Raw genomic sequence first — 16,185 nt, forward strand, 5'->3', positions numbered from 1 at the left:
AGGCTGAGGGGGGCCCTGGGTACAAGCGGTTAACTGGGGAAGTGGAGAGGAAGAATTTGTCCATAGAGTCCTCACTTCTGGAAGCTGGTGAGAAGGTCAGTGACAACAGCTGACCCAGAGACCATAGTAAGCATTGAGGATTCGGTGATAAGGGGCCCTCACTTTTTTTTTTTTTTTTTCCAGTTTTCCCACTAAGTTTTATTTGGGCAGACCCGAGGACAGAGGGCCTGCACCTAGAAGAAGGTGTTGGGCCTCTTGGTGGTGAAGCGTGGCTTGTGCTGGCAACGGAGGACCTGGTGGGGCAGTGGGAACTTGATCTTGGAGTCGTGCAACGGCTTGACCGCTGGCCGGGGCACTTGCTGGCTGCGATCTCCTCCACCTTCATGATCTGGACTGAGGGCCCGGGCTCGGTGCCGGGCACCCATGTCTCAGTAGCACTGGGTGACGGCGCCGGTGGTGGTCAGGTCCCGGCACTCCCGGCACACGTTGTGGGTGCCGCTGCGGGGGTCATAGCGTAGCCAGATGCAGAAGTTCTTCACTCGCAGGGGAGATTTCTCCAACACCTCTCCACAGTAGATGATTTCCCCTGAGGATTTCTTCATCTTCTTCAACTGAGACACAAAGTACCAGAAGCGGGACTTGGCAACAACATGATTAGGTGCAAAAATTCTCATGCGATAGAGGGGTGGCATGCGGCATTTGGGGGTCAGCAGGCAGCGCCCCACCACCTGATACTCTCGAGGCGTCCCTGAGGCCTTCATGGCGCTCTGTCCACGATTGCCGCCACCCTCGAAAAGGCCAGTGTGTGCTGTTGATTGGGCCACACAGAGGGAGTGCGGAGGCCCACAGGTCTGTAGAGGATGATGATATGTAAGAGAGAAACTACATTGATGCAGAGAGAAGTATGTATAATGAACAGTAGTAGAAAGTGAGGGACTACCTATAGGTTAGAAGTAACTCCAAAACTCAAGACTTGAGAAGACTCATTTGGGCTTGACCTGAGGCCATAGAGGCTTCCCAGGTGACACTAGTGGTAAAGGGCCCGCTTGCCAATGCAGGAGATGTGGGTTCAATCCCTGGGTGGGGAAAATCCCCTGGTGTAGGAAATGGCAACCCTTTCCAGTGTTTTTGCCTGGGAAATTCCATGGACCAAGGAGACTGGCAGGCTAGTCCATGGGACTGCAGAGTCAGACACGATGGAGTGACTGAGCACTTGAGGCTATAGAAAAGACTTTATTTCCCCAGTGGAACTGGGAGCTAAACACAGTGGAACAGGGAAGAGCAGCAGGCCTTTGTAGGGAGAGTTTTGAGATGGAAAGGGTTAAGGTCAGAGATCAAGCAGAAGCAATCATTGCTGTCATTTTCACCATCAATACCAAATATTTGCTGAATCTCTGGACAATTTTATCTCATAAGCAACACCCATGGACTTTGAAACCAGACTATTTACGTGGAACAACCCTACTTGTATAGTGTGTTTACTGTAATTTTTCAGAACACAGTGAAAACATTTATATTCTAAGTGACTGATTGAGGGGGCTTGCATGATAAATCTGTACTGAAGAGAAATGCATAGGAGAAATAGGGTAAAGGTTACAGTATTAATATTAAAAATGTTGCACCTCCCCCCTGCCCCACACTGAAACATGAAATATGAAATGCTCCTTTAGCCTCTATGGCAAAGACAGTGCAGTGCATTCACCAAGTTGCATGTCACTCAGTTCCTGGGCCAACAAGCAAATTACATTCCCAGTGCTCTTGCATCTAGTTGGAACTGTGAGGCTAGTTCGGGTCAGTTGAATATTAGTAGAAGTGATACAGCCATTTATGTTTCCTAGATCTTCTCCTCTTCTTTTTCCTTTCCAGGAGGCAGAGTCACAGATGGAAGGAGACTAGATCCTGCCCAATCAATATCAGAATGTGAGTGGACTAGAAATAAAAGCAGCTGTGGCTTGATGAAATTTTAGCGTTGTTTGTTGTAGAAGCCAGTGTTAACGACCCTGGATAATACTGCCTCAGACAGCAAAAATAAGCAATATTGAAATTCTATTATTAGAGTAACCATGGTGTTTCAGAGCAGTAATACATTTCTTTTGCCTTAAGATTTTGGCATGTTCCTGCTAAAGTGAGAATATAGGAGTATTAATATATTAAGTGACTGAAGTTCATGATATTTGCTGCAGTCAGAGACACATAGAAAGGTGTGGATTCGTTCACTCATTTATTCAGTATTGAACAGGCACCTACTGTGTGCTAGACAATGGCTAGATGCTAGAAGTACTGGCAGTTTTTCTGATTGGGAGTTTGTGAAGGGTTTGTTCATTGGGATGGAGATTTTTTTTTAGGTCTAAATGAGAACCATCCGCTTGCTGGGGTGTTTGCTCCCTAGTTTTTGTTTCTCGGTCACACCCAGCAAGGGCAGGGGAAGAGTTCCAAACTATGAGCATCTGGGCCCACTCTTGGTGGTGCAAGTGGAGACAACTCCTTGGCAGAGAGGCCCTGGGCTGAGAGTGGGGAGGAGAGGAACTCCTTGTGTATCCAAGTTGGTGGGTAGGAGAGGCCTGTTTACTCATTTATGTTAGTTAAGACAGTCACGATTGGAGCCTGAAGGACTTCTGGGGAGCTCGGGATTCCTTGGAATTAGAATCTGTTAGAAGGTCTTGATGTCTAAAAATGATCATTGGTATTAAAATAAGCAAAAGAAGCAGTGCAGTTTTTTCCCACCTGTAGTTATATGTCCTTTGAAATTCTTTTAGCCTTCTTAGTGTGATGGACATTCTGAATAATGGGGTGAGGGACTGAAGCAGAATTTTAAAATATCATATGAGCAAATTCCATATGTATAGAAAGAGATAAAAGAATTACCTAACCGTTGACAGTTGTTTCACTTTTATGCATGCAGTCTTCCTTAAGAGAAGGATGAATGACCTACTCATTTTTTTTGTTTTTTGATGTGGACCATTTTTAAAGTCTTTATTAAATTTGTTACAATATTGTTCCTGTTTATGTTTTGGTTTTTTTGACAGTGGGATCTTAGCTCCCCAGCCAGGGATTGAACCTGCACCCCTTGCATTGGAAGATAAAATCTTAACCATTGGACCACAAGGGAAGTCCCTGCGTACTCTTAATTGTCAAGGATGAGACTCGAACAAGCTGATATCCTGGGAAAGGGGACAGAACATTTTGTATTTGATGAAGAGAGCCCTTCACTTAATATGTGGAGTTCCGGAGAAGCAGAGACCAATTGCATAAAGAGATCAGGCCTTCCTATGAGAAAGAAATGGAAATATTCTAGATCTGCTGAAGGTAGACTCCCGTTAGGCTGAACTGGAAGGCAGTTGAAGGTAGGAACACTTCCTAGATGACATATTCACCCTGGCATGATTTTAAGCCTTTGCAGAAAAAAAATGGCTGAGCATCAGAGGGTGGATTTGTGCCTGCCAAATGGAAGAGATGAAACCTTGGAACTATAACCCAGAGCAGGGACGAGCAATCATTAGCTGGAGCAGGGCCAGGAATGACTGGTACCAGTGGGCTGATGACAGCGTCTAGTTCTTTCTCTCCCTCTTTCATCATTTGATTTCTGGACGCTCTTTGTGCTCTTGGACAATAAGGGGTGTGTGTTGTGAAACTGTGAGGGGGGAGGAGGCAGTGCTTGAGAGGACAGAAAGGGTATACAAAACTTGGAACAATTAAGTAAAAAAAAAAATCATCATCATATTTTCACTCACAATAGTTTTCAGGGGTCATGTAGACCATGCCAGCCTTCACTATATCTAAATGAAGAATGGGATTGAAATCTAGCCCCTAAATACATGCATTAAAGGAATATAGGGTGTGTAGCTATGGTGAAACAGATAATGGGCACAGAATATGTAGCTGCCCTTTGAGCTTGGTCTGGCCTGAACATGTGAACAAGATGAATAATACATAAGAACAATGAGATCTATTCATTTATCCAAGCTAGTTGTGAGAAACAGAAACCAAATTATCATTGTTGCAGTACTGACTTAAAGGAGAACAATTCATTTAAAACAGGTTCTTTGAAACTAGTTAACATACAGACTTCTTTTAAGGGAAAATATTTTACAGATTTCCACTACTGACTGAAATTGTCTCTACGATAATGATATAGTCTTTCTTTCCTTTCTTTTCTCCTTTTTTCTTGTGCTTGGGGACTCGTGGTGGTGTTTTATTTGCTAGGTCGTGTCCAACTCTTGTGACCCCATGGACTACTATAGTCCGCCAATCTCCTCTGTCCATGAGATTCTCCAGGCAAGAATACTGGGGTGGCTTGCCATTTCCTTCTCCAGGGGATCTTCCTGACCCAGGGATTGAACCCGGGTCTCCATGGTGATTCTTAAATCTTGAGTTTCTGATTTTTTAAAATCAGATTTGGAGGATTTCAACCATTATCTCTTCCAATCTTTTCTTTTATCACCACATTCACCCCAGTTAATCCAATAACATATAATTAAGTTGTTTGAAGTTGTTCCATAGCTCACTGATACTCTGTTTTATTTTTTGTTTTTCCCATTTCTCAGGGACTACTATCCTGTACAACCTGATGCCCAGTATCTGAAAATCATTGTTTTATATGTTTTCACCCTGTTTCTTTTTTTCCAGTAATTCCAACAGGAAGGTACAGGTCTTGGCTATTCCAAGGTGAATGAAAGGTGAATGAAACCATCAAGAGTAACTTTCAAAACTTCTCTCTCAAAAAATAGGAACCATCTCTCTCCCAGAAGCCTTCAGGAAATGTCTCTTTCAGGTTCACTAATCATTAATGGTCATGTGTTGACTGCAAAGCCATAATTCTTGCAGCACATGACTAGCTCTGTGGTTCTGCTAAAATAATTCACCTGTCTTATACCCTCCCCAGCCACCAAAGTCCTGCCTTAGAGAAGCACAGTCTCCTCATCACAGACCCTGGGACAGTTTTGGGCACAGAGAGAAGCCTTACTGCTTGAAGGGTACTCACGAGACCAGCAGTATGGATACCACCTGGAAGTTTGTTAGAAATACAGAATTTCAGGCCTCTCCCTCCCCAACCTACTCAATCAGAATCTGTAGTTTAATAAGACCCCTGCATGCTCCATGTGTGGAGAAGGAAATGGCAATTCACTCCAGTATTCTTGTCTGGAGAATCCCGTGGACAGAGGAGCCTGGTGGGCTACAGTCCACAGGGTTGCAGAGAGTTGGATATGACTGGCGACTAAACAACAACAAAATGCTTCATGTGCACATTAAAGTTTGAGAAGTACCATATTTAGATCTAGGTGTCCTTCTGTGACTTCTCAGAGTCCTCTCTAGGGTAGTGATTCTTTAACTCAACAGCAGATGACCTGGGCAGTTTTGATCATTCCAGTGAGGTGTGTCTAGCCGTCTTATCGATGCTGTGACTCTTGTTAAGGTTGTATTATCAACAAACATGTCTTCTTCAGACTTTTCACAACTTGGAGTCACACAGGGAAGTTTAGCTCTGAAGATCCCAGCTGCACCGCCGCATTGGATAAGCACAAGCTAGACACGAATATCCAAGGGGTGTGGCCTTGAATGTCAGAAGCACTGTACTTACGCTGTTCCACTGGGGTTATCAGGTGGCTACATATCATGATACTTTCAGGATCTTCACAGATAATATACTTCATTCTGTAATAGCTTAGGAACGTAGGCATTATCTTATGGAAAGATGATAGTGACAGGTCTGAAATCTGACTTTCAGTTTTCTAATTTACAGGGCAAGAAAACTGGTTTCTCTAGACCTCACATTTTTGTAAATGGAAGGGATTAGACTGCTAGTGAAAGTGAAAGTGTTAGTCACTCAGTTGTGTTCAACTGTTTGTGACCCCATGGACTGTAGCCCACCAGGCTCCATGGAATTCTCCAGGCAAGAATACTGGAGTGGGTTGCCATTCCCTTCTCCAGGGGACCTTCTCCTGACCCAGGGATTGACCTGAGTCACCTGCATTGGTAGGTGGATTCTTTATCAACTGAGCCACCAGGGAAGTCCAGATAATCTCTTTACTGTAGCTGTAAAACTTGACTGTGATCATGCAGACCACACTCTGTGTCAGTTTATGAAGACTGAAAATGATAAACATGGACTGACAGAGACTTGGAAAGGACTTTGAACGACTACTAAGATTACTCCTCCAGTAGCATCTCAGTGATCATCACAAAGCAGGACACGAAGCTCACTGTGACCTGGTGAGACAGGCTATGACTGTAGTTAAGAGACTGACTCATGTGCTCAAAGTTCAGATGCCTTATAGGGACACTACTTATAGAAACAGAAAGGAACATTCTGTCTACTTCTGCTTCTGCAAGGGGTAAGGTCTTACCTAGACAACTATGAGCTTTGCTGGTTCAGCTTCTTCATTTAGTGAAGGTTCAGTGATTGTGGCATGATATGTGTTCAAGAAAGAGCACATAAAAAAGAAGCTTCGTTTTTAAAAAATTAATTGCAAAGTATTTCAAAAATACATGTAAATCCATGGCTGATTCATATCAATGTATGGCAAAAACCACTACAATATTGTAAAGTAATTAGCCTCCAACTAATATAAATAAATGAAAAAAAAATACAGAAAATAATAGATACTAACAAATACTAACATTTTGTCATATTTCCTTTAGATCCTTTCTTTTCTCTATAGAAATTACTTACACCTACAATTAGTCACAACCATTCCTATGTTTACTCTAAAAGCATGATTTTGAAGTTCTCTCCCTTTGAAATTAGAGATTGTAATTTTATAGCAATTACTCTTACATTTAAAAAATACTCTAAAAAGCCAAAATTGATATGTCTACCCTATTTCTGAGCAAAATAATGACTTTAGAATTCTGTAATTTAAATCACCTTCTCTATTTCCTATTTTTTAAATATCTTAGTTTTACTTCATTTGAATTCCTCACTTCAGTAGTCATTATTATTACCTTTACTTCAGATAGTGAACGAGTGTTTCCCAAAGTACTTACCAAGTTCTTTGATCCATACTGGTTTTTGATCTCCACATGTTTCTTTTCTATTAAATTGTCTTTTTCTAAAGTACATTCTTTCGTAGTTCTTTCAGGGGCTGTTTGAAAACACACACTTTGTTTTATCCATCCTCTTGAATGATTTTGGCAGATATTTGTCCTCAGCACTTTCTGTTATCTTGTGGTCTTTGCTTTTTCCTGTTGAGAAGTCTGCTTTAGTCTAATTGTTACTTTGTAGGCCATCTATTTTTGTTGTTGTTGTTCTGAATACTAAAATTTTCTTATCACTGGTGTTATGCAATTTTACTTGGATGAATCTTAAGTGTGGATTTTTACTAGTTTAGCTTAGTATTTATTGTGATTCTTAAATCTGAACATTTAAGTCTTTCATTGATTCTGGAAAATTCTTATTGACTATTGCCTCTCCCCCCCAATCCTCTGTTCCTACCTTTGTGATTTCTAGACATTGTCTCAACTCCTCTACTTCAGTAGTTAATTTTGCATACTTCCTGGAGAATATGGATTTTATCAAGTACTGACTCCCATTAATTCCTACCCCAAACTATAGATGTATTAACATATGCACCTCTTTTCATTTCAAGACACAGGTTTTGGTGTGAAAATCAAGTTCATATTTGTGTTCCATTATTACTAGGTGAATGCAGGTCAGGAAGCAACAGTTAGAACTGGACATGGAACAACAGACTGGTTCCAAATAGGAAAAGGAGTATGTCAAGGCTGTATATTGTCACCCTGCTTATTTAACTTACATGCAGAGTACATCATGAGAAATGCTGGGCTGGAGGAAGCACAAGCTGGAATCAAGATTGCCGGGAGAAATATCAATAACTGCAGATGACACCACCCTTATGGCAGAAAGTGAAGAGGAACTAAAAAACCTCTTGATGAAAGTGAAAGAGGAGAGTGAAAAGGTTGGCTTAAAGGTCAACATTCAGAAGGCTAAGATCATGGCATCTGGTCCCATCACTTCATGGCAAATAGATGGGGAAACAGTGGAAACAGTGGCTGACTTTATTTTTGGGGGCTCCAAAATCACTGCAGATGGTGATTGCAGCCATGAAATTAAAAGACACTTACTCCTTGGAAGGAAAGTTGTGACCAACGTAGACAACATATTAAAAAGCAGAGACACTACTTTGCCAACAAAGGTCCGTCTAGTCAAGGCTATGGTTTTTCCAATGGTCATGTGTGGATGCGAGAGTTGGACTCTAAAGAAATCTGAGTGCTGAAGAATTGATGCTTTTGAACTGTGGTGTTGGAGAAGACTCTTGAGAGTCCCTTGCACTGCAAGGAGATCCAACCAGTCCATCCTAAAGGAGATCAGTCCTGGGTGTTCATTGGCAGGACTGATTTTGAAGCTGGAACTCCAATACTTGGCCACCTGATGCGAAGAGCTGACTCATTTGAAAAGACCCTGGTGCTGGGAAAGATTGAGGGCAGGAGGAGAAGGGGATGACAGAGGATGAGATGGTTGGATGGCATCACCGACTCAATGGACATGAGTTTGGGTGGACTTCAGGAGTTGGTGATGGACAGGGAGGCCTGGTGGGCTGCGGTTCATGGGGTCGCAAAGAGTCGGACATGACTGAGCGACTGAACTGAATTGATTACTAGGTGTTAGTTAACAATTTTCAAACCTCAGTTTTAAACTTAAACAGAGGTCCTCAGTGAAGATAATTATCTAGCAGATTATAATTAAAAAATTGTCATATTACTTGCTCAAGGCAAATTCCTACACCTGTGTTCAGTGTCCATCTCCTCTGCAATTTTCAAAATTCTCTTTTTCTCTAGTATTTTCAACTTTTTCACCTCTACTCAGTGCCACCTGGAATACTATAATAATATCCACAGTTCTTTTCTTCTGAAACAACAAGTGCTCTCTGTACCCTGAGATCTCCCTCCAGTTATCACCCTTTTATCTTCCTTTCTCTGAAAGGCTTTCTGCTACATTCTGCAAATTATCCTTCCCAAATCACTTTTCAACCAACTTTTTGTCTTTTTTCACAAACTTAGCTGTGGGTTGCTCTATAACATAGGGAGCTCAGCCTGGTGCTGTGACGACACAGAGGGGTGTGATGGTAGTGGGGTGGGAGGGAGGTTCAAGGAGGAGGGGACGTGTGTATACTTATGACTGATTCATATTGTTGTATGGCAGAAACCAGCACAACATTGTAAAGCAATTACACTTCAGTTAAAAATAATAATAAAAAAAATTCTGTATTTTAAAAAATCTTACTTTTGCATGTAATCAGTCACTTTAATTATGACGATAATAACTATACTGAGCCCTTGCTTTTTGCTAGGCATCGGGCTAAGTGCTTCATACCAGTGTCCCATTTAATCTTCGTAACAACACAGTGAAGTAAGAACAATTATTATTCCTATTCTACAGATGTTGAACTTGAGATTTAGAGAAATTGAACAATGTGTCTGAGTCATATTCCTAGTAAATGGGAAGTTGGGACTTGAAGCCAAAGTTCCTTGAAACCAACGAATCGGAGCCACTAGATTAAGCTGCCTGTGCTACTTTCAGGATTCCAATTACATCATCAATCAGAGTCCTCAGTATTTAATCCCGCCAGATTTTCTGATATTTGTAGTCTATAGTGTCCTGTAGTTGACCTAGACTATAATGCTTTAAGTCCCTTAAGGGCTGGGTCTCTGGTTTGCTTAACTTTTGTATTTGTATTTTTTATGTATTTATTTTTGGCTGCATCAGGTCTTAGTTGTGGCACACAGGATCCTCCTTGCAGCTCTCAATCTCCTCTCTAGTTGAGGTGCATGGGCTCAGTAGTTGTTGCTCTAAGGCTTAGTTGCCCTGAGGCATGTGGAATCTTCCCCGACCAGTGACCAAACCCACATCCCCTGCATTGGCAAGTGGATTCTTAACCACTGGACCACCAGGGAAATCTCATGTTTTGTATTTTTAATTGTTAGCACCTAGCACAATGACTCGAACACAGTAGGTATTTGAATTTATCTTGAATGAAAGATTTTATTCTTTACCATTTCTGTTTGTTAGGCCCTCCATTCCATTCATTTGAACATTTAATCCAGTGATTTTTCTGGAGCAAAGAGGTGGCAGAGCCTCTCTGAGGAAGAGAGGCTCATGTCTGAGATGTTCTGATCTATAGTCAGACACATGGTCATTGAACCACTGGCCCCTCTAGGAAGAGTTCACGTCTAAATCACCTGGGAGAGCTTTTCAAACCTGTATATTCCTTTACTGTCATCTTGATTCTCCTCTCTATGGGGCATGTTCTTCAAGTGTCCTGACTGAGCCACTGAAAGAAATATGTTATAACCTTCCTGTGTATTCAGTTCAGTTCAGTTACCCAGTTGTGTCCGACTCTTTGTGACCCCATGGACTGCAGTATGCCAGGTTTCCCTGTCCATCACGAACTCTTGGAGCTTACTCAAACTCATGTCCGTTGAGTTGGTGATGCCATCCAACCATCTCCTCCTTTGTCGTCCCCTTATCCTCCCGCCTTCAGTCATTCCCAGCATCAGGGTCTTTTCAAATGAGTCAGTTCTTCACATCAGGTGGCCAAAGGATTGGAGTTTCAACTTCAGCATCAGTCCTTCCAATGAATATTCAGGACTGATTTCCTTTAGGATGGACTGGTTGGATCTCTTTGCAGTCCAGGGGAGTCTCAAGAGTTTTCTCCAACACCACAGTTCAAAAACATCAATTTTTCGGTGCTCAGCTTTCTTTATAGTCCAATTCTCACATCCATAAAACACTACTGGAAAAACCAAAGCTTTGACTGTGTATTGAAGATGAAGTTGCTCAGTTCTGTCTGACTCTGCGACCCCACAGACTGTAGCCTACCAGGCTCTTCCATCCATGGGATTTTCCAGGCAAGAGTACTGGAGTGGGTTGACTGTGTATTAGGAGGACAAAAAACTTCAGAACCCTTGAAATTAGGTACTGTATATTCCTACTTAAATATTCCATGCACACAAATTTTGTCATTTCATATTCCTGAACTTCTTAGGAATTCCTTTTTCATCATGGAGATGTTAGACCAATAGAAAGAACTAGAAAGGACCTAATATTACCTGATCCATGTTTCATATTTCATTGATAAGTAACCTGAGGCCTTGAGAATTTAAGCAGTGCTTCTGTGGTTGTATCCTTTGCAATGGCTGGCAAAGTGTCAGGCACATAAAAATGTGCTCAATAAATGCTCATTATAAGGATGAAAAAAATATAAATAAAAATCAGGTTGATTTCAAAGTTGTCTTGCCTTTCTACTATGCCTCAGCAAAAATGCTGTATTCTAATCAATTCCAATCACAAATGCCCAATCAGAAAAATATTAATTGGACCCTTTCTGTCTCTGTTATTCTCTCTTATCTTTGAGTTCTTGGGGTATTATTGTAAGATATATTGTATGATTTAGTGCTTATCATTCTTATTATCTTTCTGTGCATTTTTAATATCTTTCTGTTTGGCCTTCTGCCCATTAAATGCTCTGAGAGCATCTGAGTTCATATAACTTTGCCTCCCTCCCCCCCACCTAACCCTGGAAGAGCTGAGTTCTAATAATGGTTAACAGTGGGGATTTTGTAATGGTTAATAAGTTCTTTTTCATTGATTACTGATAGATTAACTGATGCCTAACTTCTGACTAAAGTTGCTATACAGGTAACAATTACCTTTTTTGAATTGAATAATGTCATGTGACATAGCTTTAAAAGTAAACAAGCAAAGGTTAAATTCTCTTTTCAGTGTAACTATAGCAAAAAAACATTGTGCTGACTCCTTCTTAGAGACCTCAAAAGTACATATTTTGAATGTAGCTTCCTGTTATTTATGAACATGTGATCTTAGTCTGCAAAGATTAGCACATTTGAGAACGATGTATTATTTACTTATTGCACAATCACAAATCCACAGCCTTGTGAATGTTAATGTTTTCTGGGAATGATAACATACTTTGGAAAGAAAAAAAAGCTGCAAAAATAGTCAGAAGTTATCCATAGTTTTGGAATCTTAATTCTATTGCACAGGAAAAGACAAACATGTAGAGCCCACAATGGCAATAAATTAGCCTGGAGTTGGGAAACTAGAGTTCTACTTCTGCTCTGGTTCAAGCCAGCTGTGAGACTGTGGATAAGCCTATAAATCTTGCTGGACCTATAGCTTCTCATCTGTGAAACCAGAGGATTTATTGGTGATGTCTCTTCCAGTTCTAAGATTCTCCTATTTATTTGAAACAACAACCACTGTAATAGGAAGCATATGTAACGGGGATAGAAAGTAGCACTGGAAAGATGGATTGTACAATGTAGAGACATAAACTCGTGATCTTTTGATAGAAAAAGTTAGTCACTTAGTTGTGTCCAACTCTTTGTGACCCATGGACTCTAGCCCACCAGGCTCCTCTGTCCATGGAATTCTCCAGGCAAGAATACTGGAGTGGGTTGCCATTTCCTTCTCTAAGGGATCTTCCCAACCCAGGGATCGAACTCAGGTCTCCCGCACTGCAGGCCGACTCTTTACCAACTGAGCCACCAGGAAAGCCTTTTGATAGAGGACAGTCTTAATCCTTCCAGCCAAAATCTTGAATTTCACAGCACCTGAACTGAATAGTTATGTGATTATTTCACTGCTTAGGAAGATTTTGTGAAAATGTGTTAGTCGCTCAGTCATGTCTGACTCTGCGACCCCATGGCCTATAGCCCACCAGACCCCTCTGTCCATGGAATTCTCCAGGCAAGAATACTGGAGTGGGTAGCCATTCCCTTCTTCAGGGGATCTTCCTGACCCAGGAATCGAACCCAGGTCTCCTGCATTACTGCCAGATTCTTTACCGTCTGAGCCACCGAGGGAGCCCAGAAAGATTTTGAAGTCCATAGATATGTTCTGCTACATGAGTGAGACCAAGTTATAACAGGATGAGTTTCATAAAGCTGGGAACTTTTCCACAATTCTCCATCTGTTGTTTTGTATTCTGTCTGGGAACATGAAGGCCAAATCTTCATGGTCTCTGTGACCAAAACGTTGCAGTTATTTCTTCAAAGTCCCATTCATCTCAAAGTCCATTTGATGTGAAAGGTGGCCTGTGGCTAAGAATAATTGGCTCTGTGAAGCCTATTCTGGGTGACTAGTCCACATGCCTTTTTTTTTGAGGTTGTTGGTTGCTCTTTCTCTGCCTGTTTCTGAGTTGATCCTGGCTCAGTATTATGTGATGAGTGGGCTTGTTAGCTCTTTTAACTAAGAGACGTACCGTGGCTGAGTGATTGAGGTTTATAGCAAGGATAAACTACCTAAATGGAGGATAAACTTATAAAGCGGCTCCACAAAAATTCATGGAAAATCAGGAACGGTTGAGGTGATAGGTCTCAGGGAAAGAACAACAGGATTTGGGAAGCAGAAGAACTGATAGAGACCTAATAGTTAAAATGCCTTGCTGAACCCTCAGCACTGGAGTTTGTTCTCTTTACTGGAGCATTGCCGTCATGTGACTCAGTCATGTTCTTATCTTTGCTTCTCTTTGTGTGTGGTCGCTTCTCCTCTCAGAACAACTTCCTGAGGCTGTTCTTGTTTCCCAAGTCAAATTCCTGAGGCAGAATTTACCCATCGAACTGACAGTCATCATCTTCTGTTTGGGGCTGTGTGCAGAAAAGTCACTGTAGTCAGGCCTGAGACTGCTATCTTTAGAAGGGGCCAGCTTGCAAGACTGGCCTTTGGCTGGTGTCAGGGTGTTTCTGTCATTCTCAAAACTGATAAGGGAGTTCTCTGCACCTTGTTTGCACAAACAAGGATATTTATGCTGAGCATCTGCTTGCTTTCTGGGAGTCTGGAATTCTGATGCATGCTAGGCAGAGAGTGCAGGTGTGGGCAGCCCCCAAGAAAAATAAAAGTTTGATTTGTTTCTAGTAGGCTTTACTGAACAGATTCATTGCACACATATGACTGCATTTTTCATTCCTGGAGAAAGTAATGTATTCAAGGGTATTCTTCATAGGAAGAGAGCACAGGAAGCCTGTGCATGGATTTCTCTAGATTCTGCCTGTCTTTTTCCATTGGGATCTGACTGTGTATCCTTCCTCCATCACTGCAATAGATATTTTTTAAAAGATTTTTTGGTGTGGACCACTTTTAAAGTCTTTATTGAATTTGTTACATTACTTCTGTTTTACATTTTGGTTTTTTGGCCCCAAGACATGTGGGATCTTAGCTCCCCCATCAGGGATCAAACTCACACCCTCTGCATTGGAAGGCAAAGTCTTAACCACTGGACTGGCAGGGAAGTCCCTGTAATGGATCTTAACCACGAGTTCAACTATGTGTTGAGTCCCATGAGTGCCTGTAGCAAATTTCTGAATATAGGGATTGTCTTGGGGATCCCAACACAGGCCACCTCAAAAGACACAGGCCAACTTAGGTCTTGGCTGTCCTTGGGCCAAGAGTTCCACACTGGTCCCATTGATTGCATGTAGGGGAAAAAGGGTGGAGTCATGCTTGGCCTCTCCGGCATATGGAATGGTCTGCAGCAGTGCTTCTCAACTCAGGTTGCAAAATAATCATCTATGATGACTTTAAAAATTAGACCCCATATTGGAGAAGGAAATGGCAACCCACTCCAGTATTCTTGCCTGGAGAATCCCATGGACGGAGGAGCCTGGTAGGCTATAGTCCACGGGGTCGCAAAGAGTCGGACATGACTGAGCGACTTCACTTCACTTTCCAGGATTAACTAGAGCCTTGAAATTAGAATCGGTGGGGTTGAGCCTGGATAGTGACATTTTTCAAAGCTCCCCAGGGATTGTAATGTGCTGCCAGAGCTGGGACAATGTCCTGGAGCAGTTTTCCTCTGCAGGGCTCTCAGCGGCAATTTCCTTTGGCAGGTGACTGTAGGCTTGGGAGCATTGTGACTCATCTGGCCAGGATAATGCACACTTTTCATATGAAGAAATGAAGAGCCACGTCTTCAGATATCCTAAAAAATTGATGCAATTGCTTAGTTGTGAAATAAGACTCTGGGAATTGTGTCATTTTAGGGGTTCTACTGAGGCCATCTTTATAGCATAGAGTTTATATTGACCACCTTCTGTGCTTCCAAACTGGTAGAAAAACCAGCAAGGGAAAAAGCATTAAAATATATATAGCCATTGGCACATAATCCTGAACATGCTATTCCACAAAGTCTCTCTCTTATGAACTAAAGTCACGTATGTTTTTCAGGGGTGATTCAAAGATCCATGCTAAATTGTTTATCTTGATTAGAGAGATTCTCACTTTGTCTTTAGAAAAGCTGGTTGTCAGGAAGGCCTCAGTGGGTGGTATTGTGATCATCCTTCTGTTCAGTGCAGGGGACACAGCAGTTGACCTTGGAGAACGGTGGGGGGTGGGTTCCTCCTCCAGTCTCCCTGTTGCTGGCTTCCTTACAGCCTCTAGTGCCAAAGCTGCTGCACAAACCAGCTCCAGCTCCCTAGAGCAGCTTTCATGGGGTCCATCTATGTTAATGCAATGTCCTGCTCACAGTGGACGCCTGGCAAATATTTGTTGAATTGACTTGATGTGATGATGGAACTCCTGGAAGAAAGAACTGCTGCCGACAGAGGGGAGCTCACCACCCTCCCTCCCTGTTTTCTGTAGAGCCCGAGGCTGCTCTGTAAAGTGCCACTTGGGTAAAAGCAGTTCTTTTCTCTATGGAGGCAGCCTTGGCTTAGTCGTCCATAAGAAATATTCTGATGCTGATTTAGGATATAGTTTTCTCCTCATGATGAAATTGAAAGGCTAAGTTGCTCAGTTGTGCCTGACTGTGACCCCATGGTCTGTAGCCCTCCAGGCTACATGGGATTTCCCAGGCAAGGATACTGGAGGGGGTAGCCATTCCTTTCTCCAGGGGATTTTCCCCATCTCCCGCATTGTGGGCAGATTGTTTACCATCTGAGCCACCAGGGAAGCCCTTTCCTTATGACAGCTGCAGGGTATTTGTAAGAGACCTGGGGTACCTGTGGTACCACCCCATCACCCTGCGCAGCTTCCACTGGCCCTTGCACAACTGGAGATAAACAGGGCTTGACTTCAGCCTCCAGCCTCCAGCCTCCAGCCTCCCCTTCTTGGAGCTGGTATCTTTCTTATCCCCACATGCTGTGTATTGTCTCAAACGGTCCCCCACCAAAACCTGCTTTAGGAAAGGGCTTGAAACTCATTCATCTTAA

General features: G+C 42.3%; 1 long non-coding RNA gene and 1 pseudogene across 2 annotated transcripts in view; one reads left to right on the plus strand and one right to left on the minus strand.

The window, feature by feature from the left end:
* The window catches only part of LOC133046829 (uncharacterized), a 54,569-nt gene that overhangs the window by 28,532 nt on the left and 9,852 nt on the right, over window positions 1-16,185 (plus strand). Inside the window, exon 2 of one of the 2 annotated variants that reach the window (XR_009690568.1) lies at window positions 1,867-1,920. The exons of the other annotated variant lie outside the window; for it this stretch is intronic. This is a non-coding gene — a long non-coding RNA (uncharacterized LOC133046829). The remainder of the gene's footprint in view (window positions 1-1,866; window positions 1,921-16,185) is intronic. 2 annotated transcript variants of the gene reach the window in all.
* Window positions 188-1,829, minus strand: LOC133046828 (large ribosomal subunit protein eL20-like; annotated as a pseudogene).

Source organism: Dama dama, chromosome 25 (assembly GCF_033118175.1).
Source record: "Dama dama isolate Ldn47 chromosome 25, ASM3311817v1, whole genome shotgun sequence".
Classification (NCBI taxonomy): domain Eukaryota; kingdom Metazoa; phylum Chordata; class Mammalia; order Artiodactyla; family Cervidae; genus Dama; species Dama dama.